General features: G+C 42.5%; 1 long non-coding RNA gene across 2 annotated transcripts; it reads right to left on the bottom strand.

Annotated features, from left to right (window-relative positions):
- Window positions 1-1,701: 1,701 nt before the first annotated feature.
- On the bottom strand, window positions 1,702-25,892 carry LOC134336735 (uncharacterized). Of its 2 annotated transcripts, none has more exons than XR_010015873.1 (6): window positions 25,861-25,892; window positions 23,924-23,982; window positions 14,421-14,480; window positions 14,264-14,332; window positions 11,815-11,896; window positions 1,702-4,659 (listed from the first exon to the last, which is right to left on the bottom strand). It is a non-coding gene; the product is annotated as an uncharacterized LOC134336735 (long non-coding RNA). The 2 variants fall into 2 exon arrangements; XR_010015872.1 differs by having other exon boundaries at window positions 1,702-4,656.
- Between the last annotated feature and the right edge of the window lie 446 nt (window positions 25,893-26,338).

Genomic DNA, 26,338 nt, shown 5'->3' with positions numbered 1-26,338 from the left:
CAGTAGTTGAAGTCCGAGGTGTAAATGGTGAAGAGAAAGGGAGACAAGAGAGTCCCCTGTGGAGCTCCAGTGCTGCTGATCACTCTGTCGGACACACAGTATTGCAAGCACACGTACTGTGGTCTGCCAGTCAGGTAATCAAGAATCCATGACACCAGGGAAGCATCCACCTGCATCGCTGTCAGCTTCTCCCCCAGCAGAGCAGGGCGGATGGTGTTGAACGCACTGGAGAAGTCAAAAAACATGACCCTCACAGTGCTCGCTGGCTTGTCCAGGTGGGCGTAGACACGGTTCAGCAGGTAGACGATAGCATCCTCAATTCCTAGTCGGGGCTGGTAGGCGAACTGGAGGGGATCTAAGTGTGGCCTGACCATAGGCCGGAGCAGCTCCAGAACAAGTCTCTCCAGGGTCTTCATGATGTGGGAGGTCAATGCCACCGGTCTGTAGTCATTGAGGCCGCTGGGGCACGGTGTCTTCAGCACAGGGACGAGGCCGGATGTCTTCCACAGTACAGGAACCCTCCGGAGCCTCAGGCTCAGTTTGAATATATGGTGAAGTACTCCACATAGCTGATGGGCACAGGCTTTGAGCACCCTGGTACTGACACCATCCGGTCCTGCAGCCTTGCTTGGGTTGAGGCGTTTCAGCTGTCTTCTTACCTGTTCAGCTGTGAAGCCCACCGTGGTGGTTTCGTGTGGGGAAGGGGTATAGTCGTGAGAGCAGGGTCGGGGACTGTGAGGAGGGGTAGGAGGGGAGAGTGGAATGTGTGTTGGTTGGGGGCCGACAACAGATAGCTCATGTGGGGGATGGGCAGGGGCCACAATGTCAAATCTGTTAAAGAACAGGTTAAGTTCATTGGCCCTGTCCACACTGCCTTCAGCTCCTCTGTTGCTAGTTTGCCGGAACCCAGTGATGGTCCTCATCCCCCTCCAGACCTCTCTCATGTTGTTCTGCTGGAGTTTCCACTCAAGCTTCCTCCTGTACCTGTCTTTAGCCTCCCTGATCCTGGCTTTCAGGTCCCTCTGTATTGCCCTCAACTCCTCCCTATTTCCATCTCTAAACGCCCTCTTTTTAGCGTTCAGGATGTCCTTTGTCACCCATGGCTTGTTATTTGAATAACAAAGGACAGTTCTTGTCGGAACATTGCAGTCCACACAGAAGTTGATGTATGTAGTGCCTGCCAGTCTGTCAATAGGCGATCCTGGCTCACTTCATGAATGAGTTTCTAATCTGTTAGAGCAGAATCCATTCTTTCTCTTGGCTCACATCTGCTTCTTAGCGTAGTCATAATTTGCTGATTCCTTGGTTAATGAGATTCATTGCAGATAATTTGCCTGTGATTATTTCTTTCCCAATCTAACTATTCACAAAATAAATTCATGCCACTTTAGGGGAATTGGCAATGAACTAGTAAATAAGTCACTTGGGAGATTCTTGCATACATGCTTTTGTTTTCTTCTAAGGTCCTGATTTCAATTACAGCTTCTAAAATGCCCATGTGTAATTCAATGCCCCAGGAGATCAGTAAATTCTTGACAAATATGCATGCTAGACTGCATTTCATTACAGTCATGACCATTCTCTGTGGAAACAAATGTGCTGATATTTTTTAAACCCGTAAATCTGTTAAAGATGTTGACATTTTTTGTTACTGCCATAATATTAATAATTCACGTGCTCAGAGGATTTACAGCTGTCTCTTTTAATGTGTTTGTTGACATAAGCAGTTACACGATTCTGAAGAAAAATGATCTGGGATGATAGTAGAAAAACTTGGTCATAACTGAGTACAGACACATGCACACAATGACAATTGTGAATAAAGTTGATGTTGGAAATCCAAACATATTTGTTTTCTAGGATAAGAACAGAACATTTTTGGATATACAGATTCTTGCAGATGATGTATTCTTTCTTTGGATTACGTGGAAAACTTGGAAGACTCATTTGGGAATTTAATTGCAGCTGTGTCATAGTACTTCTCAACCACTGAATTATGTTTCCCATCCTTTAAGTCTTTGTTTGGTTGCTCCTCTTGAGCCCAAATGTAGCCTGTATCATCGCATGATAGTGTAGTCTCTTTGTATTTAGGATTACTTGTGTGAAAAATGGGAGGGGACATTCTGCAATAGACCAAAGTAATAAAAATTTGCTTGAATATGGCCTGTTAGTATGATACATTTTAGTTTATTACTTTAGTTATTTGACAATTTTATGGGAATAGATTTATATTTAATAATTCCACTTCTATGTTTTTGGAGTGACATGGTTCAGCTTCAGGCAGTTGCAATATTTAGTAAATGGTAGCGTAACTGAATTTATAATATGACAGCTGGAGCAATGGTCAAGTACTTCCATTTTAGGAAACTGGGCAGAATGCAAGCCAGGTATTTTTTTTCTATTCATCTTCAATTAATTTCAATTTAACCTCATTCAAAATTAGTTCTAGATGGTTTTGTATGTACCCACCAAAGTTACTTTATTCACTAAAACAAACAGCAGGATCAGCAGTCAGAAGAGAATCTGACAGAGTTGAGATTCAATATACCAAAGCCAAGCCATTTATCTGATGTTTTGCATAGGTGGTTCGGTATTGTGGGAGTGTATAACCATTGTGTGAAGGGATTTTGTCTGGCTGAGTAATGTATTAGTTTAAGCAAAATGTAAAATGACTACAGCAACAAAATATAAATAATTTTAATACATAACCCAGGTAATGTATCTCTAAAATTATACTGTTTCCACTTTGCAATATATTTTAAGATGATCTAGTTCGCTCTATTGTAGAGCATTGCTGCTTAGAAAAGATATTAACTTGGTTTCTTATTTATTATGAAATCTTTCCTTTTAAGCTTAAAAAAGTGAGTTTTGTAAATCAGTTTTTAGAAATAAACTGGTGTAGATGTAGTTTCTTTGTGAATGTGTGGAGCTTTACTGGATTTGGCTAAGTTAGATTGATTCAGTATTCGGTCTGTTTGGCGCATTTTGAGTTGAGAATTTAGTGCCCCTTACTATTCTCCAGCCCTACACTTGCAAATTCTCAGCAATGTGCATCGCTCTGATGCAGCACACAGGTTCTACCTCTTTTGCGGCTACACCAAGAATTTTGGGCCCGAATCTATGGATGTTTACCAAGGATAGGTAGGAACGAGGGATTGAGGGTCCAATCAGAACAACCACAATCTTTTGGAATAGTGGAGAATGTCAAGGCCAAGTGACTACTCCTGTTTCTAACTCACATGACCTTTCTTCAGTGTCTGATAGTATGTGTGCATTATTTGAATGCTACATTTACTGCAACAGTTTGATCAAAATAACTTTCACAAAGTAAAAGCTCTGTTTATTTTATTTAGTTGAATCTAACCTCCTGTTTTGTGTGCCACACATTACTCATGAAAGATCTGTTTCAAGATCACATGCACTTTACCCAAGCTGGCTAGTTAAGTAAAAATGAAACGGAAAACTGAGATTACTGGAAATGAGAAATAAAGGCAGAAAATGCTGGGAATGTTCAGCAGGTCAGATAGCATCTGTGGAAAGAGAAACAATGTTAAGATTTCAGGAGTGAGACCTGTGAAAGGGAGAAAGCAGGTTAGTTTCTAGTCGAAGGGAAGGATAGAACCAAGGTTATAGAGTGAAATGAAATGAGTTAATGTGGCAATCAATGTATATGATGTTGCTTTATCTTTTATTTGTTGCTAATATTGGGCCTGTTGGATCTGACCAACAGGTCAGGTTATAACAATGAAGGGAGAAAAGCTAAGCCAAGATCACCGACAGATGACTCATCCAAATGGCCAGTTCTGATGCAGATAGAAAGAACTCATGACCCAAAGTTGATTGCTTGTGTGTCTGCAACACCGTAAGTTTAAATCACCCCACTAACAGACCAAGTCATCCAATCAAAAGTTCTTAATTATTTAATATATAGTTTGAAGTTATGAACAAAAGTTAACATGGCAATCACTTGATGAAGTATAAAATTTTCCTACGTGATCCATAATAGCTTAAAATAATAGAATTACGTCATGTGATTGTGTAGAAGACTTGGGTGGTGTACAGAATGACCTACAAAGCACAGTTTAATACAATGCAACATCAAAATAATTTTTATCAGCAGTGTCTTACACAGTTCAGAAACTTAAGTCTATGGAAAGTTTGAGACTGGCTTAGAATTTACATGAATGTTAAATTTGAAAATAGATACAATAATTTAAAATCCTATAATAGCTAACTGAGGAAGAGAAATGATGATAAGTCTTTTGCAGCATTCACAATAGGAACTGAAGTCAGCCCTAGATGTTTGCCGGTGACAACGGAATGATACACAGCAGAGCAGGTACAAAGAATCAGTATTGAGGTCTTATAATTCAGAGAAAACGATCTTATATGGAGTGGAATTAACCAGTTTGTCTGGGGAACTGTCTGAATAGGATTCTCCTGCAACAATAAATTAATGGATTCCTGGTAGCTAAATGTCTGTGACATTTGAGACTTGAAAGTGTTCTTGGCAGAACTGAACACACAAATGAGCTTTGTGTACTGAGTAGTTGTAAGGAATTCTCCAGAGGTCTGCAGAATAATTCTCTCCTCAAATAATCCATCTGAATTCACAGGACAATAGCTGTCATTGTCTGGAATACTGTTTTTCTACGTCTGCTAAAGAAAATAGTATAGTTAATTATGTTAACCAGTAAATAAAACAAAATTAAATTCACAAATAAAACAAAATTAAATGCACAAATAAAACAAATAATCTTGCACCATCGGTGGTGCTAGATTTTCAGGACTCTGACAGTCTCTTAATATGCAGATACTTAATTTTGCTATCAATTTTCCAGTGAACTTTAAGGGAATGTGAAACAGAATCCAGTGAGTTTCAGCTTGTATACTTCAACTTGTTAAAATAGGCTGAAACTCTCAATTATTCCTAACCCTGGCTCTGGCCGTAAATGCCAAAATTCAGAAATATAAAAATAGCCAGTAATACTCAACAAGTCATGTGGCATCTGTAGAGAGAGAGTTACAGAGTTAGCCGGGATCTCCTTCTATAGCTGGATGTTTCTTTTCCTTGTACTTCTTGCAGAATTTCTGTTAATAAGTCCTGTCTTAGAAAACAGTGCTATATAAATAACAATCTAGATAGCCTTTCACTGTACTGAATCAGGAAGTCATGTTTGAAATCTGAGCAGCTTTAAAAGTTCAACTACAGATTATATTGAATATCAGATCATTGTTTCTTTCAGACTCTTGACATTGTGTATACCTTTCTAGTGTTGTATTGTTTTCAATTTCCAATTCATTCAGCTTTTGTTTTAATTTCCTCACAATGACGTTATTCTAGTCAATCTCATAAAGGCAGGCTCCAAAATTCTGCAGCTCTTTTGTACTAACTTTCCAGAAACACACAAGTGAACTTTACCACACTTTGTATTTCCTTACAACAAAGACTTTGGTCATCAAGTCTATGTCTACCCTCAGAGAAATCCCATCACTTCTCTTCTCCCACTTACTTTCTTACGATTTTTCCCCTTTCTCTGTTAACTACCACATTTCCCTACCACTTACATACCTACAGTGGTCAATTAATCCACCAACCGGCATGTCTTTGGATTGTGAGAAGAAAGCAGAGGATTTTGAGCAAATTCACATGGTCACAGGGAGAACATGCAAACTCCACTCAGACAGCACTAGGAATCAGCATTTAACCTGTAGTGTTGGAGCCATAAGGTAGCAGCTTTACCTGCTGTGCCACTGTGCCATTCAGTAAGACTCTTCCCATCCCTCTTAAACTAATTCAAAAACGTCTTTAATTTCTGAGTAAAGCATCAGTACCAAGAATTTCATTTGATCCATTATGAAATTAACTATCTGTACAAGCAATTAACTGGACTTCTCCAGGGCACTCCTATTCAATATGATCCCAAGCCATCCTGACCTCAATAACACTCACCCCTAGTCCAATTCTTACTGGACATCCCGGTGGTTATAGGGACATCAATGAGGAAAGTAAAGAGACATTAGAACTTATACTGAAATCAGGAGGAGATTGCTGGAGATGCCAGGAGATTTGGCACTCTGGAGAGAAAATAGAATGGATGTTTCAGCAGAACTGGCCAGTTATGATATCAATAGGAAATCTAGAGCGTGCCTAGATAGAAGATGAATGATGGTTCTTGCTGGAACACTGTGGAAGACCACAGACAGGTCCAAGTGGGAAAAAGGATTAAGTCTGAAGGTTCTCAGTCATCCAGGTCATTGTATATCAAGCAGTAGTAAATCAAGGCAACTGGACTCGCTGTGTTGTCTAGGAGATGTTTCACCACTCAACCACTGTTCTAATCCATGGTGGGTAGTTTTCCGGTTTATAAACTCTGAGTTGCTTGTGGGTTATGGCAATCACATGAGGTTCGTTACCAGTCATAGAAGTACTGAGAGGGTCACTAGTATAGTCTTTGCATGAATGGAGGTGTGAACAGTTGTGGAGATGCTGGGGTAGAGATGATAGGACTGCATTGTAAGTGCTGTCGTACCCCACCCCATCTGTTCAGGGATGGGTTTTCCAGTTTGACAAACATGGCTTCTTTAAACCCTCTTTCAAGCCACCTCTCCTCCATATGTAGCTGGAGTTTCAAAGAAATTCTGAAGGATTTTCAACAAACACCAAGTCCCTGAGTTTTTCAAGCCTACAAACATACTCAGTCAGACACAAACTTGTCCACCCCAAAGATCCTACACCCAAACATAAACAGAGCAATATCGTATATGCTGTCCAATGTGATGAGAACTGCTCAGATCTGTATATCAGTAAGACCAAACCACTTCATAAGTGGATAGCTAACACCTCGGGTCAAGACTCGGCTGTATATCGACAAGGGACACTCCTTTGATGATAACAATGTGCACATTTTGGACAGGAAGAACAGGTGGTTTGAAAGAGGGCTTAAAGAAGCTATCTTTGTCAAACTGGAAAACCCATCCCTGAACAGATACGACACCACCTATCAGCCAACTATAATGTAGTCCTAACATCTCTACCCCAGCGTCTCCACAACAATTCACACCTCCATTCATGCAAAGATAAGATTAATGACTCTCTCATTATCTCTATGACTCTTAATGGCCCTCATGTGATTGTTAAACTTTTAAACAACTCTGAGGCTATGTCCACATTAGACCGGATAAGTCCATAACCGAAGCTTTTTCTCTTCGTTTTGACCCTCCATCCACACTGAAACGGCGTTTTCCTCCCCCGAAAATGGAGCTTTTCAAACACGCTCTCCAGAGTGAATAAATCTGAAAACGCCTAATGGCCGGTGTAGTGTGTACGGCGTAACCGGCTCTTTTTAAAAACGCTGTCATGACGTGCCGGAACAGATGGTGACGGCAGCGTGGCATTTCATTGCTTTCTTGAACGCAACCTCCAACACCACAACAACAATGGCGGACGGTCTCGTGCGTGTGTTGTTTACTTTATTGTCCATATTAATTTCAACCTCCCACACAACCTAACAATTTCAGAACAGACGGCAACGAGACTGAAGCCAGAAGAGTTAGAAATGTATTCACCAAATACTTTGACCCATAGCTTACTGAATAAATAAGTACACTCACTTTGCCCTGTTTTCTGTCCTTGCTTGTATGAAGGTGGTTTACCTATTTATGCAAGTTCTTCTCTGACATTAGATGTATAACAGCCTAATGTAACATTGTATGGAAATACAAGATAACACTGATGCAGACATGTTTTATACATTTAACAAGGTGTTTTATTAATGTATTGCTTGAGCAAACATTCAATAGATGCAATTGGTTACTACTTCCAAAATGTCATTTTTAAGTAGTAGCTTATGTTTGGCATAGACGTGAAAATGTTAAGGCCAGAAAAGGAAAATTGTGTCACTTTTACTCAGGTAAAAATAAAATCACTTTTGCCCAGTAACTCATTTTATTGCACATGATAAACACAGCAAAATAATACAGAAAGACCTGGCAAAAGTAAAGGCAAACAAATGAGGTAACAGCAAATTTCACTTTTGCCCAGTAACAAGCCTTATTGCATTTAGTTGTAGCTGTCGTCCCTTTCATCAGTGAGGAGACTATGGCTGTAGGAAATGTTTCCAGGGTGACCCCTCTGTGAGAGTGGGGAAGATGTTGGTGGGGCCACCCAGAGGTCTGTGTGTCTGTATGTGTAGCTATTGTAGTGGCTGTGAAGCTGGTATTGTGGCGGTGAAAAGTACCGGGGGAAACCATCATATTCCTCATCATTGCAAATCCCTCTGTGACAGAGTTAGTCAGTTTTTCAATGTTCGTCGTCAGCCGGGTCATACTGTCCGTGAACTCCCTGTCGGTTGCCTCCCTACGCCCCAGTATTTGTTTTTTTAGTTTTAAGTCCTCCTGCTCGAGAGCCAACAGCTGTCCATCATTTGGCAATTTCCTTTTAAGTTTTTCCAGGCTGTAACTGGCCAAGTCTTTCACAGCGAGATTCCACACCAAACATGTGTCAGCCATCACCTGTTGCTTGGTCAGAACTGTCGGAGTCAGACGTAGTTGTCGAAGCGGGTGAATTCTGTAGATGTGTCCTGCGCATGCCCAGTAGGAGGAGATTCACGCAAATACCCGTTTTAATGTGGATGGAGGTATTTTCAAAAACGCCTGGTGTGGACGCCTATTGTTTTTACGTGAAACCGGCATTTTCAAAATTATTCAGTCTAGTGTGGATGTAGCCTCAGAGTTTATAAACCTGAAAACTACCCACCATGGATCAGAACTGAAGAAGCCTCTTGAATGAGTGATGAAACATCTTCTACACAACACAGCAAGTCTAGTTGCCTTGATTTACTACTGTTTGAGGTAAGAATTAAGGTGCCAGGCAAGAGGAAATCAAGGTGGCCCTTGTTGAATGAATGGAGGTGTGCATCAAAGCAGTCACCCAGTCTGTCTTTGATTTCTCTGGTGTAGAGCTGACCACATTGGGAGTTCTTCGGTGTAGAAGAGACACAGTGGACTAAGTACCAGTGAACCACTGCCTCACTTGGGAGGTCATTTTTGGTCCCTAAAGGGTGTGAAACAATCAGGTAAAATGTGTTGCATCTCTTTCCACGTAATGGGGAAGTGCTGCAAATTGGAGACGGATGGTGTATCTATGTATGAAACTATTTCAAAGTACTGGAAACTGACACAACGTGGTGGCTGGTCAGGTGAAAAGTGAGGGCCAGGAGAACAGCACCTGACTGGAAGAGGGAATGAAATCAGAGGTGCAGAATATAGACGAGATATTGTTAAATGCTTTGTCAATCTTGATGAAGCCACATTTCAGAATAAAGGAAGGCAGCTCAGAGGCACAGAAGTCCTGTCATTAGTACGAATGTGCTAAAGTCTAAGCAGTTCTTGCAGTAGGCAGAGCTGAGTCTATGTAATCAAGATAGCCGTGTCAATCTGTAAGCTTGCTGTGGGTAGTGGCCACTAACGTGTCCCCAGAGATGAGACTGAGAAACCTAAAAAAGGAATGGAAGAGACAAGGAAGAGAGCGATGTGGAAATGGTAGCAAAAGTTATGAACCTTTCAGTTTCAGTATCAGTGCAGGAAGCAGCACTGATAGGTCAATGTACTGGAGAAATAAAAGCTGATTTAGACTGAAACCTGGCTGGTCTACATTTCCCAGAGTGCCCGTAACTGCACTGCAACTTGAGGAAAGTGAGTTAAATTGTAGAAGTTGCTCTATGCAAGATTAGTTCATCCAGGCAAATGAGTCTATTGGTGGAAGGGAACCGGAAGCAGAAAGCTCTCAGACACTGTGAGTGAGATGGAGGTGCAGAGAGATTGTACGAAGATGGTGAAGGTGAACCAGGAAAATGTGAAAGAGGAAGAAGGCAACATGTAATGGGAAAGGAGGGATGAAGGAATAACTTTGGACAGGAGCTGGCCGGCCAGTTCTGTTCCCCAGCTATAAACCCAACTCAGCTTTTTTGTCTCCATGGACTGATCTGGACTTATCAGCTTTAACACATACTCTTCATGTTATCTCTCTAACTTCACTCATGAACCTAGTAATCAGACTTCTCTGAATACTGGGATTATCTGTGCAACACAGAGATACCCTTTGTCCTATGCATTCCCCTCACCCACAGTTTAAAGTAACACATTCTCTCATTTCCTCAGTTTTGATGAAGAGTCTTCACCCTGAAACACTCACTGCTTCTGGTTCTGCAGACGCTGCCTGACCAGCATTTTCTGTCTTCATTTTGGGTTACCTTCATGATTTTCCTTTTTAGAAGCTCTTAACCATTTAGCTTGCATTTAAATCCACTTTCCCAATTTTAATTTTAAGAACAGCAAAAAAAAAACACGACATGTTGTAACAAGATGAGGCCACACTTGGTGGAGGAGCAATACCTTGTATTCCATCTGGGTAGTCTCTAACCTGATGGCTTAAATATTGATCGCTCCTTCTGTTTGTATAAAAAAAAATTCCCTCCCCCTCCCCCCTCCACTCTGGTCTATCATCTCCCCCTGGGTCCCACCCCACTCCTTCACTCTCTCCCATGGTCCACTCTTCCCTCCTGAAAGATTCCTCCTTCTGCAGCCCTTCATCTTTCCAACACCCCTGGCTTCACCTATCACCTTCTAGCTGTCCGCCTTCCCCTCCCCCTGCCCTTGTGTTCTGGCATCTTCCCCTTTCCTTCTCAGTCCTGAAGAAGGGTCTTGGCCCAAAATATTGACTGTTTATTCTTTTCCATAGATGTTGCCTGACCTGTTGAGTTCCTCCAACACTTTGTGTGTGTGTAGCAAAAATAAATGTCTCGATACTCAGGCTTGCTGCTCCTGGTAACATTTTATGTTGCTGCTTTTGACGTGATACTTCGCTTAACAATTTTGTCTGTCCTCATGATTCAATAATCTAATGCCTCTGCATAGTCCCCTTCACCAAGGACCTTGACAGGACATCACCCCCAATGTCCACTCTAACCGTGGGACTTGTATAATCTAGTATTCTTTCTCCATTCTGAGGCTGTGCCCTCTGGTCCTAGACTCCCCCACTAATAGATAACACGTCCATTCACTCTTGGCCTATCTACCCTTTCTAGGTTTACTGTTGTGTTAATTGGAACAGAATGAAACAGCATATAGTAAAACATTACCAGTCTGGTATACCCAGGACCTCAGTTGTACCAGACTAACAAATTTTCCTGATTATTGGATGTTATTTCTCTTATAACAATCCACTTTTAATTCTTTTTTTTACAGATTCATAACCAGATTTAAAACCACTGGCATATGTTGTGAAATTTGTTGTTAATGTAGCAGCTGTACATTGCAATACATAAGAAGAATGGTAAATTACAGTAAGAAGTGTGCATGTATATGTGTATTATATATGTATGTGTGTGTTTCTTATATATAATGGCAAAAAGAGGGGAAAAAAAGTAGTAAGGTAGTGATCATGGGTTCAATGTCCATTCAGAGATCAGATGGCAGAGGGGAAGAAGCTGTTCCTGAATTATTGAGTGTGTGCCTTCAGGCTCTTGTACCTGTTTCCTGATTGTAGCAATGAGGAGAGGACATGTCCTGGGTGATGGGGGTCTTTAATGATGGATGCCGCTTTTTTTAAGGCATCTCTCAAAAAAGCTTTTTGAGCATTACAGGTTTTTGGAGACATTACATGGTATTATATTCTTTTTTAGTGATTCGGTAAGTTTATAGGGAGTGCAGGAAATATCTATTGGTTAGCCAGATGCTGAATCTTTGCTACTTGCAATCAGGAAGGGATTTGAGTTTTACTATAATCAGTCAAATTCTGAGTAACTTTCTTACCTTTACAGCGAAGGGCAGGGAACAGTGTTGACATAATCTGGTTCATCATCATCATCATCATCATCATTTTCATCTGACTTGCCTTAGTTGGAAGTAAATTATATGTCAGTGAGGCTTGTTGATGCTTTGTGCAATTCTTTCTTTTAAATGATAAACTCTTGGATCTTGTCTGGGTTGGGGAACGATCGTAGGTATAATACTGGGCATTCACCCCCATAAACCAGTTCCAACATGCAACTGGATGCTAATCTGTCCCATTTTACCTGACTCAATTCCCTATCCTTCAATACACCTTCCAAAAATATATCTTGACAGGTGACAGATGCAAATAGCAATGCAAATATGGAAATGTGCCTCCCTTCAAGCAGAAGACATGTACCACCATGTTCAAGGGCAGTTTCTATCTCACTGTTATGAGACTATTAAATGGTTTCCTATGTAATATTCCTACTGCTCTCCTGTTGGCGGTTTTCTGCAAAAGCAGTGTGTCCTGTTAGTAAGTGTTTTGGCTTCAGCTTAAGATAAGGAGCCATGTTGTCCAACTTAGGAATGTTGTGTCAGCCTTGTGGGGTTGTCTTGGAATGTGTTGTAACTTCCTGCCAGTGGGATGGCATAGAACATTCCAGAGGGCCGGGCGGGATGAGATTTCTAAGGGACAGTCGTCTGGTTTGGGGTCTTTTGGCGGGAGCTATGGAGCGGAGCACAAGGGAAGATGCTGTGGAATGAGGGACCCCGTTGTAAGAAGTGCTTTGTGCAGACGAATGGCTCCAGGGAGAAAGGGCCAATACTCCTAAGTCAGCCAGTTTGTTTGAGATGGTCTGTATTGTTGTAATGAATTGATCTGTATGATGGTATGCAAGACTAGATTTTCACTAAAGTAAAGGCATCTGTTAGTCTTGCCAGACCATGGATCTGCACCTGGAAAATCTTCACTCTCCAGGGCGCAGGCCTGGGCAAGGTGGTATGGAAGACCTGCGGTTGCCCATGCTGCAAGTCTCCCCTCTCCACGACACTGATGTTGTCCAAGGGAAGGGCATTAGGACCCATACAGCTTGGCATCAGTGTCGTCGCAGAGCAATGTGTGATTAAGTGCCTCGCTCAAGGATGCAACACATTCCCTCGGCTGGGGCTCGAACTCACAACCTTCAGGTCACTAGTCCGATGCCTTAACCACTTGGCCACATGTCCACTGATTTTCATGATTGGTGATGATAATAAACCAATTTACCTTGCTTTAATTTTAAGAGAATGCTCTCTTATAAAGGAATAGATGAGACAATGACAGAAGTGGGGAAGGGATTGGGGGCAGGTTGAAGTCCCTGTGAAACTGTATCTTTAGAAGGTAAATGGACACAGATTATTAATGAAATAATGATAAGAGGCTCAACTGATCTAATCCAGATGTTAAAAGTGTAGCGATTGTTGAGGATGGGCAACACACTCAATAGGCTGAAGAATCTTCTTCCTTGCTATTTGAAGAAACGGGTTCTTCGGCCCTATTGACTCTGTCGCCCATCCTCAGCCATCACTACACTTTTAACATCTGGATTAGGTCAACTGTACCTTTAGACTGGAGGAGCACATGTTTATGTATGCTCTCATTTACATGGCTCTAAATTTCTATAGCAACCAGTACATTTGATGTACCTGCTCACTCAGGACATTCCAACACCATCTTCCAAATGTGTAACATCAATCAGCAAAAAGAATGGAGTAAGTAAGGGAACACCATCCACTAAATTCCCCTGCGTAGCAAATATTTTTCTGTTAAATCCTGGAACATCCTGTCTTGGAATTAATGGTTTTGTTGTACTCTTGTATCTTTTCTCAAGATCCTTTAGGGCAGTGACTTGCCAAATTTCAAATGTACTCTTATCTCTCTGATCTGAGCGTTAGTGCCCATCAGTGTTCTTGCGTAGCTCTCCGCAGGGTTCGGCCTCCGTTAATCTCTCTTTCTCAGGGTGTTGGAGGCAGTGCAGATGATTTGAGTCATCTGTCTCCCTTTAGAAACTTTCCAATGAGCAGCTCTCAGACATCCTTTTTCTTAACTGAGCAACGTTTCTTTCTACTATTTTCTGATCTGTATACAGTCAATGAACCACTTTGTTTGCAGTCTACGTTATCAATGAGCTTGCCATGAGAAGATCCTGTGGCTCTACCTCCTGCTCCCAGTCTCACCAGCAGAGTAGTCCCTTCGAGCCGCACTTCCCCGCAACCCCCAATTTAACCCTGACGTAGACACAGAACAACTTACAATGCCACATTAACCCACCCAGTACACCTTTGGACTGTGGGAGGAAATTGGAGGACGCATTCCGAGGGGGGGATGTAGAGAGACTCCTTACAGAGGAGGCAGGATTGAACTCTGACTGTAATGGCGTGCCGCTAACTGCTGCACCCCTCTGGATTTTTCATGCCACCTCAGCCTCACCACAACCACAGTGCTTACCTCTTGCTTCCTCTTCAGTCCTCCACTTCACAGCATACTCGCAGTTCTCGTAGCTCGCTGTAGAGTCAACTGCAATTAGAAATAGTACAGCTGTAAGCAGACACTTCTTGAGTATTTCAGAAGCTGAAAGTTCACAGGAATCACACATCACACCTACCGGAAGTCTGGCTCTCTACTTTATTTAACTCCACATTTTCATACGAATTTGTATCCTCATCTTCAAGTAAAGAAAAGTGTACATTATTAAAGATGCACAGTAATACTAAAACTACACTAATCTTTGAAAAACACATTGTGTAGTGGTTACACCACAACCCTTCAAATTAAGCATCTGGACTAATAATGCAGGGAATTCAAATTCAATTCCCACTATGACAATAGTGGCATTTAAATTTAATTAATAACTTTTAAGGCTCAGATAGATTTTTTGGAACCAGATTTATTTTCATTTTACAATGTGTCACTTGGTAGTGATGACTTGAAGTAAAACTACCAGACTGTTGTAAAATAAAAAGAAATTTGGTTCAATCATCTGCAATTCTTTCCTTAAAGGCGGTTCAAAACCTAATAATGTAATTGGTTCTTCATGACAAAGCAAGAGTTCAAGGTCAGTGAGGATAGCTAATAAATCTTGATCTAGACAATGATGCCCAGATTGTGGAGAAAAATAAATAAAATAAAACCATATCAGTGCCAATGTTAGGAGTGTGCAAGGTTGCTTGCAATGATGAGTGAAATGCCTAGGAGCTGTTTTGCTTTTCAGATTGATAAGAATCTTGAATCTCAACCTTTCTTGACTTTGCAGTGAGATGTGGGTTATTAGCATAGGCCTTACAGTAGCTGTGCCCAACTACTGTTTTGAATCTACTACCGGGGGGAGTTTGGAGTTCTCAAACTACGGTAGAATCATGAACTGCTGCATCTTCATTGGCTTGTAAGTTTCCCACTTTTAGTAACCACCTGCCTTCAATAATGCAGCTGCCAGTGAGGCTTTGCACGGGGATTGGCATTGCCAAATGAAATGTAGCCTCTGCCCCTGGAAAGCTCTGCCAGATTATTGAGTCTGGTTGCTGGGTTTTGATCCCTAACATGGCCAATCCTTCCGTTCCCCTCCAACAGATGCTGAGTTCGTTCAGCACACTGGTTCTCCACATTCCAGCTTTTGCAGTCTTGTGTGCCTCCTTATCAATTATTGAAATTGGAGAAGAGATTCAATGTTTGTTGAGATGTAAGTGAACTATAGGATTAAACATCATGGAACATTAAATAAATTTAAATCAAATAAATTGGATCAAATAATCATCTTATTTTTACTTCTACATTTGTCATTTCCATAAAGGACCCAGGCTCGGGTGGTTCCAGAATGAGGAAAGGGGAGAATGACCCACCAGGCCAGTACGTACGTGGGGAAAGAGTGGCAGAGTGCACAGCCCTGCCTACAAGCCAGCACGGCGATCAGCCACAGACTTCTCTTTCCGCATTTTACTCCAATCTTAGGATTTTGGAGGTAGAATTTAAAAAATATATATCTTGTTTAACTGGGAACATTGTAGACCAACTGCAGATGTGTATAATTGCACTTAAGGTATTCACTCACTGTAAACTCTCTGGGCCTGCCTGATAGTGCAACAGTGAGCACCTTGAATTCTTCTCACTCGATCTAACCTACCCACCTTCAGAACTTGCAGTGTTCCACTCAAACCTGCTGACAAGGATGGTGCTGAGGTTGTCTAATGTAGAGGCTCTACATGGTGGGGGCTAAGAATCAGCTCTCAGCCAGCCGCTCACACCTCTCTCTGGACCCATCAATAAACATCTGACCATGTCTTTTATACAGCCACAAAGCTCATTTCATGGAAAGATCTTCCCTCCACAATTTCCAAAAATACTAGTGTCTCTATCTCACACTGCCTTTACTGCCTCTTGCACAAAATCCGAAACAGGACCATCTGGGCAGACCACTGTTCCACGTGAACAACGTACAGCACATCTGGGCAGACCACTGTTCCACGTGAACAACGTACAGCACATCTGGGCAGACCACTGTTCCACGTGAACAACATACAGCACATCTGGGCAGACCACTGTTCCACGTGAACAACGTACAGCACATCTGGGCAGAACTCTGTTCTACAGCACACTACCTCAAGAAGTCAACACCATTAAAGATCCCAGACATCTGCATCATGCCATCTTGCAGGAGGTACTGAAGCCTTAAGTCCCACACTACCAAATTCAAGAGCAGCTACTTCTTCAACCATTTGGTTCTTGAAACAACCTGCACAACCCTAACCACCACCTCAGTATAGCAATATTGTGACCACTTTGAATTATTTCTTATTATAATTGTGTATCATTTGTGTTTCTTGTGAATACAGCTCATCTGTTGTGATGTGCCTGTGACGGTGCTGCTAGTAAGCTTTTCATTGTACTTGTGCACATGACAATAAACTTGACTTTGTTTCATCCCGCTCCAGCCCCACCAAACCATCCATGAGTTGGATGAGGGGAACAAGTCTAATCTATCCAAGCTTGCTAATGATACAAAACTAGGTTGAGAGAGAATAGAGGCAGGTTTAGTGAATGGGTAGAATGAATATTGAAAAACATGATATTTATCCTCCTTGGGAAAAAAAAATTAAGGTTCAACTTTTTTTGCCATATACGGTACATTTACATGTATTAGGAATTTGCTGTGGTGCATTGTCACAACATGCAACAAGAAACAATACTATTCAACAATTCTAAAGAATTACATAAGTTAGAGGTTGAAGTACTGATAAAGTAATAAAATATGTATAAATACATAAATACCAGCATGTACTTGCAATGTAAACAGCTTTATAAAAAGTGGTTTAAAGTGTTTACAGTGCAGTGACTGTAGTAATAGTGGGCTGGGGAGGAGAACTACCTAGAATGATTGATCAGATTAATGGCCTATGGGGAAAAAAAGACTTTTAAGACGGTGTGCAGTTTTCATTTTAATAGCCCTATAATGTTTTCCATAAAGGTATTGGAAAAGGCAGTTGCAGGGTGGGTAATATCTGCAATGATTTCTTTTCCCCCCTGCCTGCTACTTTATCCTGGACACATCATCCACATCCCGCAGTGATGGTAGACTGAAGCCACTGACTTCCTGCTGTAGTTTCGTATATTGCGAGAGGACGTTGCAGCAAACCAGACAGCTTTAATGGCTGATGTGAGGAACGTCTCAGTGCTGGCTGAAGAAATTTCTCCTCTCAGAGGGATGATCTTTAGAAATCTCTAAGCAAGAACCGTATTCAAAAAAAGGATCAATAGACTTTTAGACATTATTAAACGCAGGATTAAGGGATTAGTTCAGAAATTGACCTTATCGGTGGAGCATACATAGAGAGGCTGAATGGCCTATTCCTGTTTATATTTCCTATGTTCTTAGATTCATCCGCCCGTATACTGTAGATGTTTTGTAACTCCAAGTTTGGAGCATTTTTTGCCCCGAGTAGCGATGCCAAAGTTGGAAGGTCCACCCTGACAAGGTAGACTGCTCTCGGTCAAGCAGAATCTGACGGAAATCGAGGTGGTGGAAGTGCAATCAGGAAGAAGGGGTCAGAGAAATGGCAGAGCTTTGCTTGACCCCATTTTCCATCGGATTGGGTTTGCTGTTGGCCTCGGGTTAGGGCCGCAGCTTTTTACGTCACTATGTAGCAGACACAGAAGTGGAGTGAATTTCCTAGAGCAGCCAAATTGATAAGGTAGAAGACTCTTGAAGAATCAATCAAGGCCATGTGCAGTGGGTGATGCTGTTCCTACATCCCTGTTGGGTTTGTCATGTGATGAAGGTGGTGTCCATCGTGGCCCCTTGTGCACAGAATCTACATTGCAACTTGGGGAGGGGGTAGCTCGTTAACCATTGGCTTGAGGAAGATCCCTGTGGCAGATCACGGGGAGATACCACAATCAGACGTCTTCTCTCTTGAGAAGTGTCAGGATTGCAGCTTCTGTGATACTCATTGCTACCCAAATGAGAGACAGACTGTCACTGATTTACTGATTGGGCAGATATTCTGCCCAATTTTACTACTTCAATGGGATTTTGCCTCCAGAGGTCTTCATTTTTATCTTAAATTGTCTCTTCATTCCCTTGCCTGGCTGGAGAAGTGCAGAGAACTGCAGTGGACAGCAAGCAGCAGAATGGAATCAAGGACCCTTGTATTAAGGACTGACAAGTAGTACAGATTCTCCAGGCTGTGCTGGCAAGGAGACTGGCTGCCCCTGTTGCTAATGAGCTACCTCGGTGAGATCAGTCCACCATCTAGTGGCAGGGCGTGGTAAATCAACATCGAGCAGAGAACCAATGGGTTGAGGGGGCATTTTGGTCTTTCTTTTCAATTAGTAAACATCAAGACTATGCTGAAAAGTGATAATTTCCATAGTGTCCACAGTATAAATTATAATACTACTTTCTCAGTTTGAATTGCAACAGCTACCACCAAAGTTTCATGAAATGCTACCTATGGAGATAGGACACAACAGATGTTGCTAGCTACTGCTGGCTGAAGATATGCTTTTTGATACATTCTCAGTGAGTCAGGGACCTTCAGCTCATGGCCGCTCAAAGCAAGGACTCATGGTGATATTGAGAAGCTAACAGCCATGTACTGGGAGCTCAAAGAGGCCCTGCCAGAGGGAGAGCACACCGCTTCACAAACTACCAAAGGGCAGGATAGCACAGGCACAGGCCGAAGGGCTTGACCAACACCACCTGCCCCATCTGAGGAAGGGTCTGCATGTGGCTCCAGTGGCTAGCTCTGAACTGGCAAAACCAGAGTGAATGATATTCACTCTGCCTTGAGGATGTACCTAAGAAGATGATAGAGATGCCTTCATAATCATAATCAATCAGGACCTGGTTGGTCACAAGAAATAAGCGTGGGAATGGGCCATTCAGCCCCTCAGATTTGCCCTGCTATTCACAGCAATCAGGGCTGATCTAGCCTCTGGTCATTACCTGTAGCCCAGAAGCACCGAGGACAATTTAGGCAGCTTCAGCTGTTGCTGTGGTTATAAGTCAGGAAACAGCACATAACTAGAATCAGATTTGGAGCTATCGATTATTGCCTTTACCCAACCATCTGGAGAGCCCCAGGCTCAGAAGAAGAATTGGACCTACAATGCAACTTCAAAACATCCAACTTCCAATTGAAGTAAAACTTAATCAATGTAAACATGAAGCACTAAGAATAAAGGTAGTGGCACTGGTCAAACTGATGTGAGCAGTGGTTCCCACAGTAGGTGATATTACCTCCCTGGGGGCAGTGGGAGCTTCTAAAGGGGTGGTGGAGGGTGGTGCTTGGTATCAAGGGGGACAGCTGAGGGAAACTGGGCTTAATTTAAGAAATGAATGACTTATTATACGCACTTTATTCCTCAGTACCTTATAATTGATTATAATAATCACATAATCAACTCAATTCTTGCTAACCCACTGTTCTCTTAGACTTTGCTCAAAACTCATTATAGTTGTTGAAAAGCAATGTGTCACTTCTGCGTTTGGCATATTGTGAGAAATCTGGACTGAAGAAATTGTGTTATTTCCGGGCGCGGCCCATGCATTGTTGCTGTTCGCCACAGTAGTACAGTGTTAGTACGATCCCCATAGTCTAATCACGCAGTGCCACAATCCCTGCGAATTAGGGTATCTCGTTCAACGGAGTAAAGTTCGGAATCTGTCCTTTCGAATGATCTTGACCACATTTCGCTAGCCCACGACCCAACTGAGATATCGCTGCCCCACTCTATGTGCCTTCAGGCAGAGAGTCAGCTTTTGCCTCAGCTATGGTGATGTCAGAATTTTCCCCTTTTAATTGCAGTCCTTAAACAACAGGCGATTGACTGTGATGCTTGGGCAATAATGAAAATGGCAGAAGGAGATCAAACAAGTGTATATAGTGTGGAGTATCTGAAATATGGATTTATACCAGGACCAAGCAACCAACAGCAGCCAACATGTTTGTTGTGTGAAGTTTTCTCAAATGAGGCAATGAAACCATGCAGGCTCGTTGAACATTTGAAGAGAATATACTCTGATAAAGCAAACAAGAACTTGGCTTATTTTCAATCACTTTGTGAAAACTTTTGGAAAGTACAGTAAAACACTTAAAACTTATTTGCCCGCACTTCACAACGGGACAGTGATGGTTTGCATGCTTCATACAGCATTTCATTGCTCATCACTGAATTTGGAAAGCCCCAAACAATTGGAGAAGAACTGATTCTGGTTCTGACTACGGTTTCGCACAAGTCACCAGACCAAATAAGCAAAGAGATTCCGCTCAGTGACAAACTCTGTTCAAAGGTGAATAGGTGAAATGTCTGAGATTGTAGAAGACACATTGTGTAGCACACTTAGGCCAATTTGCTCTGCAGTTGGATGAGTCAATTTTGCAAAGAGAAGGACATTGTGCTCACCAACATTTTAGCTTGGCACCATCAAGGGCAGGATGCCAATGTCAAGTTATAACTTACTCCAGAAAAGCTGTACCTAATATATTTACTATTCACTGTGTAATTCACAAGCATCTTTTCACAAAAAAGCTAAATGACTGGCTGCACAAATCATTAAATACTGTTAACACAGTGGTAAATGAAATCAGGTTCCTTATGGTTATTATAGCCAGGGGTGGTAATTGCTATACGCTCCCACTACTTACTAAATGCTCCCAATGGCATACACCTCAAATAGCCTCTGACTATCTGAGTCCAGCCCCTGGCCTTCAGGTGTAGCTTAGCTACTAAGCCCGGCAGAATAGTTTCTACTGCCAGGAAAAGGGGCAAAGGCAGGATACTGAGGCCTTAAAAACCAGTAGCTTTGGGCAGATGGGGCTCATCAGCTGTAGTTGGCAGCTCATCAAGGAAAAGGAAAACTCTGATCTCAACCGTCCGCTACCTTGCGGCAAAGGAGATGGTGATTGACTTGAGGAAGATGAAGCCTGCACTGCTCCCTATATATTTGCGGTAAGGACACGGATGTGGTGAATACCTACAATTTCCTGAGGGTGCACGTGGATGACAGACTTGAGTGGAGTACCCACACAGAGGCTGTGTACAAGGAGGGCCAGGATCACCTTTACTTCCTGAGGAGACTGAGGTCTTACAGGGTATGCAGGTCTCTCCTTCACATGTTCTACCAGTCTGTTGGCCTCAGTACAATCTTCTATGCAGCGGTGTGCTGAGGCAATGGCATCAACATGGGTGATGCCAACAGGCTCAATAAACTGATTAAAAAAGGCTGGCTCTGTAATTGGAGTCAAAATGGATACACTGGAGGCTGTGGTATAACAAAGGACCATACAAAAACTCCTGGCAATTCTGGTCAATGTTTCACACCCTCTGCATGCCACCTTGGCTGAACAGAGGAGCACTTTTAGTAAGAGACTAAGACAACTGTGCTGCTCCAAAGAGCGATAAATGAGGTCATTCTTAACCCTCGGCCATTAGGCTCTATAATGAGTTAACCTATAGCCAGGGAAGTGATAACCCCCTCTTGTTAGACTGTTTGAGGTAACTTACTTTTTATTCTCTTACCTCTCTTCTAATATTTGTAACTTGTAATCGTGCTTTGACACTGCAATTTCCTTTGGGATCAACAAAGTATCTATCTACCCACTCATGGAGAAGGCTTCAGGAGTAAACCTGGGGAAAAATCTGGAGATGGAGTTCCTAAAGCAGTCCTATGTTGAGTTCAATACTGACAGGCAACTCCTGCAACACCGTTGGATTCATCAGCTGGGGGGAGCCTGCTACACGGGTAACAGCTTGCTCTCCATATCGTACTGCCCTGGTCTGCATACTACGTAAACAGCAGGGATGCAACATCCAAGGTCAATCCTGACCAATGGAGAGCCTCAAAAAAAAAATCAAGTCCCTGGCTCTCAATTCTCAACTACTTTGAGAACAATGAACAGTTTCAACGCTTGCTGGTGCACACAGAAGTCAGATGGTCTCAAAAGGAAACTGCCTGTGCCTTGTGAAACTGTGATAAAATCCTTCAAAGACTCAAATGCTTCATTCAGTAATCAACTCAAGAATATTAGATATGACGCTGCTTATTTGTCAGAATTATTTGGAAAGTTTAATGAAATTAATCTTCAAGGAAATGATATGAATCTTATTAAAGACAAATCAGTCGTCTCTGTATTTCTCTCCAAGTTGGCCCCACTGATCATCACATCTTTTCCCAATTTTTCAGCCTCTCTGAGTTGGAAGAGATAGAAAGAATACCAGATGTCTTTACACAGCTGGGTGAGCTGCATAAGGACATGTCAGAGAGATTTCAGGATCTTCTCTCAATCCATATTCCAAATTGGGTAATAAATCCATTCCTAAATGCTTGTAATGAGGAATTAACAAGAATAATTCATCTTGCTACAAAATGACTTCGAACTGAAGCCAAAGTTCTAAAAATCATATCATCTTTTAGTTGCAGAATGGGATCTCTGAACAATATCCTGCATTACAGTAAAAGGTCAGGATGTTTATATTGCCTTTCCGTAAGACAAAGGAGCAGAAGTCGGCCATTCGGCCCATTGAGTCTGCTCCGCCATATTATCATGAGCTGATCCATTCTCCCATTTAGTCCCACTCCCCCGCCTTCTCACCATAACCTTTGATGCCCTGGCTACTCAGATATCTATCAATCTCTGCCTTAAATACACTCAATGACTTGGCCTCCACTGCTGCCCGTGGCAACAAATTCCATAGATTCACCACCCTCTGACTAAAAAAATTTCTTCGCAACTCTGTTCTGAATGGGCGCCCTTCAATCCTTAAGTCATGCCCTCTCGTACTAGACTCCCCCATCATGGGAAACAACTTTGCCACATCCACTCTGTCCATGCCTTTCAACATTTTATTTAGTGGAGTGTGGTTTCAGTTCAGTTGCCCAGCTTCTCTTAGAGCAAATTACTGAATCTGGAGATTTGAGACTCCTGGTTGACACTCGGCCTGACGTTGAGAAGCTGATATCACCGCACCAAGCCCATCCATCTCATTGAAAGGTGAAAAAGCAATGAAGAAGTGAATAGTTGGACTACTAATTAATGCTCTAAAATTGTCATTAAATAAATAAATTATTTGTAGCTTTAGATACATCTGAATAATTTTTGTAATTCTTTGTCACTGCTTTGAACTTGCAATTTCTAATTTCTTTCACTGTGCATCATAAATCATAATTCTTTGTAGGTTTTATGTAATGGCTGGAAAGGGAGAGGGGGTGCTGGGGATGTTGTCTGGGAACGAAGGAGGGTAATAACCCAAAATGTTTTGAAACCACGAGACTAGAGTCTAACTGGTGTGAGCCCAACTACTGCAGTAGGTTACAGACCGTGATCCAGGTCTCATTTTTTAGGTTGACTAAATTTCTCGTCTTTTCTGTCTTATTATGCAAATAGTTGTCGTGTTTCTCAACACTTTAGCGGCAACCACGATTCACCTTGAGAAACCCCAAGGGCAGGGAGTGCTCTGTAACTCGACTGCTCACGAGTTTGCGGGGCTTTACAGAGATGGAACTCCCGAGCATCAGACCAAACCTTGAACTTGTCACTCAGAGCCTGACAGCCTCATTAATACAATGCAGCACCAAGCCACCTGGACCTCAGGTAGTGCCACCGTGCCACTTACCATCTGTGGATTTGGGATGTTCCCGAGGTTGGCAATAATAATCTTCAGCCAAAGGGTTTCTGTCAGAAACAATGCAAGATGGAAATGAAACATAAATCGTCCCAGATCAGTTTGTCACTGGGCAAGCAGAAGGGCAGCTGATGCTGCTGCTGGCTTCCAACTCCAGTGACCCCAGCCTCTGGTGCTCCCTGCGTGGAGTTCACACGCTTTCCCTGTGACTGTGTGAGTTTTCTTTTGGTCCCCAGTTTCTTCCCAAAATCCTGTAAGTATGGGGGTTGGTGGGTTAATTAGCCATAGTAAATTGTTCCTAGTATGGCTTTATGATCAAATTATTTTAAAAAATGCATATGGCAGATACCAAGGCAGTGTTGTCTTAGGCCCCTATGCAAATACTATCTCCATAACAGTGATGTCTGAGTTAGCCAAGGCCAGCTTCCGTCTCCCAATAGAAGTGCTGGTGAAAATCTGTGGATTCCCCACTCACTCACTGCCCGCTGTCGAGGGCTTTGGTGATGAGCAATGTGCTAACTTAGATGATCTGTTGCTCTGTGAGGCTGGCCCAAATGTACAGATGGTGCAGACATCAAGAGCAAGTTTGGCAGTTAAGACGATGTAAGGCAAGTGGTTAGTGTCTGTTACAGGAGCGTATGAAAACCGGGTAGTCTAGCTTCAAATGTGTAAATACAAGAGATTCTGCAGATGCTGGAAATCCAGAGAAACACACACAAAATGACATTGTTATGAAAAAGAACATACAAAATGCTGGAGGAACTCAGCGGGTCGGATAGCATCTATGGAAAGGACTAAGTAGCTGATGCTTCGGGCCGAGACCCCTCTGACCTCATAGGTGCTCTCTGACCTGCTGAGTTCCTCCAGCATTTTGAATGTGTTTCTCACTTCAAATGTGCAGCATCTTGCTGAGGTCACACCTTGGGGACTGGGTACAATTTCACTCTCCTTCCTTGGATACACTGCAGCAGAGAGAATTCTGCACAGATTTATGAGACTGGTCCAGGGATGGCAGCTTTGCCACCTGCATTCTCTAGAGTTAAAGACAGCTGACGTCACTGGCAGGATGATGCAGGGAGGACCTTGCCCTGGATCTGGCCCAACTCGGTCCTTGGATAGTGAGGATCTGTCCTCCAGTTAGGACCCCAGAAATGGGAACGGGGAGGAATCACCCTCTTATTATCTCCAATCCGAGATATGACATCCTGGCTCCAGCACAACACCAGCCCTGACAGTAGAATTTCTGCAATAAAGTTTGTAAAAGGAGGTATCTCATCATTAAACAACAGGAATTCTGCAGATGCTGGAAATTCAAGCAACACACATAAAAGTTGCTGGTGAACGCAGCATCTCTAGGAAGAGGTGCAGTCGACGTTTCAGGCCGAGACCCTTCGTCAGGACTAACTGAAGGAAGAGTGAGTAAGGGAATTCATCATTAAAACCTTTCTCTGGGTTTCTGCCGCCACCAAACAGAAAAGCACCAATAATTCACCGTCCAAACATTCTGAAATCCCCAAGGTTCTGCATCTGGCTCACCAGCCGTGTTCCTATTCTTCTCGCTGTGGCTGTTCTTCCCGTGCTTCCTTTAAACTCATTGGGTTCACCAGGAAATTATGATATAAAACCAAAAAATTATTGTTAAAAATTGCAGTATTAATAGAGTAGAAACACCCAACAGTCTAGAACAGGGGTTCCCAATCTGAGGTCCACAAAGCCCTTGTTTACTGGTATTGGTCCACGGCATAAAAAACGCTTGGGAACCCCTGGTCTAGCAGATCTGCTGGTCTGGCAGCAAAGAGCCCAGTGTGCTGGGGTAAATGCCACAGTCACCCACGGTTCTGCCCGTCTTCAGCCTCCTTTGATTCAGCTGAAAGAGTTCTCACTGCAGTCAATGAAGAAAAAGCAAGAGAGGTACAACAGAGACTTACATGTAGTCCTGGTCCAGTTGATGGTGGTTTTCTGCAAAGGACAAACTTTGTTACACTCTTTCAATAACTTCTGTGGAGCAACACACTATCAGCAGGCAAGAGAGGCCAAATCAGCATGAGGTGGACAACCACTCCCAATAAGAGCAAGAGGGAAAGGCCACAGGGAAGAGTACAGCACAGCAGTGGGTAGTCAAAATCACCTCAATGTGTCCAGAGTTACACACAGAGCTGCAGATGTCAAGACCAGCACTATAGATGGACCCAGAGTGACACAGCAATCGTCTGACCAAAGATACTCACAGGCCCACTTCCTTCTATTATATATGCATCGTCTCCTCTGCAATTCTCAGACTCAAAATCCACATGGGGGTTCTGGAGGAATGTGGCAGAGGGCAGCCTTCAGAATACCGTGACCACTACTAAATGTTTTGGACACAGACTTGCCTGAGATTTGTCATTGGAAATAATGAATCTGATA

Source organism: Mobula hypostoma, chromosome 23 (genome assembly GCF_963921235.1).
Source record: "Mobula hypostoma chromosome 23, sMobHyp1.1, whole genome shotgun sequence".
NCBI classification, from domain to species: Eukaryota; Metazoa; Chordata; class Chondrichthyes; order Myliobatiformes; family Myliobatidae; genus Mobula; species Mobula hypostoma.
This window is presented reverse-complemented; position numbering and strand designations above follow the sequence as displayed.